The sequence below is a fragment of the Akebia trifoliata genome, chromosome 7 (assembly GCF_017979445.1).
Source record: "Akebia trifoliata isolate Shusen 1 chromosome 7, ASM1797944v1, whole genome shotgun sequence".
Taxonomy (NCBI): Eukaryota; Viridiplantae; Streptophyta; class Magnoliopsida; order Ranunculales; family Lardizabalaceae; genus Akebia; species Akebia trifoliata.
This window is the reverse complement of record NC_141381.1, coordinates 26,941,072-26,946,401: the sequence shown is the minus strand read 5'-3', so window position 1 is coordinate 26,946,401 and position 5,330 is coordinate 26,941,072. Positions and strand designations below refer to the sequence as shown.

Here is a 5,330-nt window from a genome sequence, read left to right as displayed (position 1 = left end):
GGGTCGATTTTTCCTATTTTTAAATGGTTTCAAGATGGTTATTGTAATAGAAATGAAAAACCAACTTGATTTAGGAACAGGGATGATTTTGATATACTCCGCTCCACCCTGATTATATCTATATATATTAGATTTACTATCAAGAATTACCACTTAGCAAAGTGGCAAGACACGTAAAATAATTCCCACATCCTAGGCTCAAATTCCCATCAGGTGGGGTGGGGGTGGGAGTGGGGATGGGTGAAAAAAATATTAGATCCGAGTTGATATCGAGATGGATTCAGGGCAACCAACCCACCCGAAACCCACTTTGTTGTCATCCCTAATCATGACTTGTCAATGAAACATACAAAGTAAGGTCCGCACTGGAAAGAACGTGGATAAAAGAAAAGAAGGAATTGTGAGAATTAAAGGGTTTATAGAGATAGAAGAGTGTTGGTTTTTATAGGAAAAAAAATCAAATTAAGCAAATAAAGAAGAAAAATAGTTAAACCTTGCAACCAAGATGGCGTCCATTCTACTGAGTAGACCTCGTGCTTCAATATTATGTTAAAGAAACAACTTATGTTCAATGGGTTGAACATTCATAAGCTCAAGTAGAGTTTTTAAAGATAATTAATGATTTTTTTTTCTAACTATGTAATTAATTAATATCTATAAATAAAGAATCCTAAATATTCTCATAGATCATTAGAAATAATTTTCCTATTTAATGGTATACGCCAATAGTTATCTTCTTTTGATCTTTCTTTTGCTTTCAACTCTATCACCACTTACTAACTAGTATGTTTTTTTTATTTCAATTTTTTTTTTAAGAATTTTTCCTTAACGAGTTAAATTTGAAAATCTTTAACATAGGATCCGAACCATAAAAATGGAATATCATCATATAAAAGATCCCATTTATCATGCTCATAATAAGGCATTAACAATCAGGACTGAGCACCTCAACTTTCAAATGATTTACGACCCCTTTACAATTTAGTGTATTGGAGATACCTCCGTGTTTTTAAACGTACGTAATCCCCACAACCCCCCAATTGATGACATGCCTTATTTGACTTGTTACCCCCTCCCTCAATGCACCACCTTTTTTTAGGGAAAATTATTTAAAGGATCCACGCGAAAGGGCATCTTTCTAAATAGTCCGTAAGTTTTCATCGATTGCTTAACATGACATTTCGTAAACTTTTTCTTTCTAAATGATCCCTGGATCTCATCTCCTACATTTCTCATATGATTGAATGCCCTAACCGTTTGAACTCATCGTTTTTCATCAAAAAATTGAATTTTTGACATTTCAATCAAGTTTTGGACACTTCATTCCATCATAAAAAAATTTAAGAAAGAAGAAGTCATTTTCAGGAGTTTTTTCAAATATTTTAAAGTGTATGTAAAAAACAAGTGTTTTTTTTCACTTTTTTTTTCTTAGTTTTTTGATGAAAATCTATCAAGAATGGTTGTTTAAGATTGAAATCATTTAAACAAGTCGTTATCTCAAGATTTTAGTTGATATTTCCATGTATTTTAGTCGAAAAAATTCAAAAATTTTACTGGTGTTGAGTTCGCCACTTTTTATTTAATAAGTGGTGAGCTCGACAGTAATTAAAAGTGTCGAGTTCGACAATAATTAAAAAGTGGTGAACTCGATAGTAAATAGTAGTGTGTTCGATAGTAAAAATTTTGAACTCGATAGTGCCAAGGACCATTTAGAAAGAAAAAATGTACTAAGTGTCTTATTAAGAAACCGTGCAAAACTTAGGAACTATGTAGAAAGATACCCTTCCGAGAGGGTCCTTTAATTTAATTTTCCCTTTTTCAATGGGTAAGCTGGACTTGAACCCAACAATACACCTCCTATGTTTTGGTGAATATTTGAGATACCCCCTTTGCTTTCAAATTAGTGACACACTCCCTCTTCTCTCAATTTTTAGGAAGATTTGAACATTCCTACATATTTTGGTGAATTTTTGAAATACCCCTATCTTTTTTAGCTTATAATACTCTTTGACCTTTTACTACTTTTCTAAACTAAAATAATAATAATTTGAATACCCTCAATTTCAATTTGCAATATAATAAAATAATAATAATAATAATGATTTTATGACGCCCCCTCAATACATGCCCCCTACATGGCATGTGCTAGAACCATAGATTATTTTCCTCGGGATATACAACTGTACATATTTATGGTGATGTACAGTTGTGTATCCCGAGAGAAGAAATCTATAGTTTTTACCCGTGCAACATTAGGGGGCGCATGTCAACAGGAATGTCAGAAAATCATGACTCATAAAAAAATCATTGATTTTTCTTTCTAAAACCAGTCATCTTCAAGCTCCTCAACCCATATAGTAAATTAATTTTAATGATTTAATCTCATCTTTAATTCATTATTTTTAAACTCGGCTTAATCTCTTGTAGAAAATAGTAGGATTTTTGATCAAAAAATCTCATCATTTTCTACATCAAAAGTATCATTTATTTTTTAGATTTGAAGAGTAAAGTAGATTACTTTTAATGTTGAAGACTAGACTAGGCCAAGATATTTCCCTCAAGAGATTGAGAATTATTGGTTTTAGGAAAAGAAAACAAATGATTTTTTATATCAATTTAAAGATGGGGGTATTCAAGCCATTTTGCATTAATCTATTAGAGAGTACTGAGGTCAAGGAAGCATTATGCTTTTTGGAGAATATTTGAGATATCCTTATTTTGATTTTTCTCCAAAGGGAACTTACCTAAATACCCTTTCTACCCTTGTCACATATTTTTTATTTATCAAAATTTTGACTGAATTTTTACATACCAAAATTGAATAGACCTCAAAATTTTCAGTCATTGAAGTTTTGGCATATACCGAATTCGATACTAGCTTCCTAAATGAAACTTTGTTTGATTTTTTTTTTTTTCGATAATAAGATTTTCTAACAACTACTATTAGGAGTAAAAGTTTCCACTATCCTTATTGACCTATTTAACAACTTTTAATAAGATTTTTGCTAATAGCTTCCTAAATGAAACTTTGTTTGATTTTTTTTTTTTTTCTATAATAAGATTTTCTAACAACTACTATTAGGAGTAAAAGCTTCCACTATCCTTATTGACTTATATAACAATTTTTAGGCTATCTTTACTAATTTATTTAACAAATTTTAGGGGTATTGCTTTTTGTACGAGAAAACCCTACTTGAAACTTATGTAGGTTTAAAGAAGAAAAATTAGAAAGTGAGATACAAATGAGAGAGGAGGAATTTAAGAATCACGAAGGATCATGATTTTTAAACTCATCCGAGACTGAGACGTATTATCCGAGTTAACTCGATATCGAAATTAAACAAGACCAACTCACAAAGTATTTTGATACGACCACATATCGTGAAGTAAACGAGTCGTCTAGGATGATATTTTCCAATATCTCAAACGATACAAACAAGACAATGCAAAAAATGATTAACTCACAAGTTAAACAAGACGTATGAGTTAACCAAGACAAACAAGTTAAAGCCTCAACCCTCTATTCTTTCACCCTCAAATCGATTTATTTTAATTTTATATTTTTTAAAATTTATTTTTTAATAAGAATTATATTTGAATTTTGTTAGAACTTTTCAGATTTTTTAAATAGTTAAAAACTAATGTCTTAATATCGAACGAGACAAGACGTATCATCCAAATCAACTCTATATTAAAACTGAACGAGACGAGATGAGATGTGATACCGAATTTAAAAATCATGCCAAGGATGATGGATGAAAACAATGAAGTGGGTGTATACAGTCCAGCTCTTTCTATTTTTCATAATACCAAAAACTAAAAAATAAAAAACACATTTTCCCCTGCTTGATTAGGTTTATTTCCATGAAAAATAAAAATCTAATCTCATCTTAAAGTCCACTAAAATGCAACTTTTATTTTGGAACAGTGGGAAAATTATATCCACTAATTTTTATTCATGCTCCCACCACCACCACAACTGACACACAAACCTTAAGATTTCAAATAACAGCCCTTATTTAAATTAAGTGTTTTTCCGCATGAGAGGGGGATCAAACAATTCCCAATCATGATCCTCATAGATCAAATCATCCATATAAGATATTAAACAAAAAAAAAAAAAAATACAGATATTTTAATATCTTTCCCTTTGAATTACATCTCAATTCCAACTCCAATTTCATTAGATATCATACACTTTGATATTTTTTCCTGAACCAAGATGAAACAAAAGCTTTTCAACAGATCTAAGAGCCAAATGAAGAACAAAAACGGGGATCAATTTTCATGATTGCAACTTGTTTTGATTGTGAAAACAACTGAATTCCCTTGATCTAAAGATGATATTTAGGGATCTGTTTCATTACCTAGAATTTCAAATTCCATTAATTTCAAATTGATCAAAAAATTGAGTTTAAGGTATCAAACATTTGAACACAGATAAAGGCATCACATCGAATCTTGAAAAACAAAACCTAAAAACGAAAAAAATATGAAAAATTGAAGGAAAAAAAAAATGTACCAGGAGACAGGTAACAAGGTGCAATAGAGATTAACACACCATGCTGTTTAATACTGGCAAGATATTCTTAATTAATCTATGCTTCGGAAACATCAACATCCCCATTTTTAATAGAGGGGAGTTCACCAGTAAGAAGCAACAACCAACCCTAAATTCACAAACCCTACCCATTAAAAATCAAATCTTTTTTTGAAATTTGGGGGAAAATATTCTTGTTTTCTTCCGTTTGTGTGTATAAGAAATGAATGACACAAAGCAGACCATGAAACAACTACACAGTAGCTGCTATTTTCTGAAAGAAAAAGAGAGAGGTCGGCATTGCCCAAAGTGGAACACTTTGTTTATTTACGCTTTCGTTGACACGTCCGTCTAAAACCAATTTTCAAGACGAACGCAACGCCTATCAAAAGCGAAACCCTAAAAAAGTTCTCTAAAAAAAATTCTCACTAAAAGAATGAAGAAGATAAAAGATGGAGATGAGAAACACTGAACAAAGAATGAAATTCACAATACCTAAAGTCTGAACACAAGACGGTCATTCGATTCGATTAGAGGGGTTTTTTTTATAGGCCAAAAGTAAACCCTAATAACGATTTAAATGACCAAAATACCCCCCTTAAAACTTGTGATGAGCTTGCAAGAAATGAACAAAATAGGCGGTTTGGATCAACCCACGCCCAACCCAAATTTAAACAAACACCAAACTATGATCATGCCCAAACCTGACCTAAGGTAGCAATGCTCAATCCAAGTCGGGTTGGCTCATTTCAAATTAATATTAGATATAATTTAGTAATGATGATAATGA

General features: G+C 31.3%; 1 non-coding gene across 1 annotated transcript; it reads right to left on the bottom strand.

Annotated features, from left to right (window-relative positions):
- Window positions 1-4,514: 4,514 nt before the first annotated feature.
- Window positions 4,515-4,662, bottom strand: LOC147398670 (small nucleolar RNA snoR137). Its single transcript, XR_015180221.1, has one exon. It is a non-coding gene; the product is annotated as a small nucleolar RNA snoR137 (small nucleolar RNA).
- Between the last annotated feature and the right edge of the window lie 668 nt (window positions 4,663-5,330).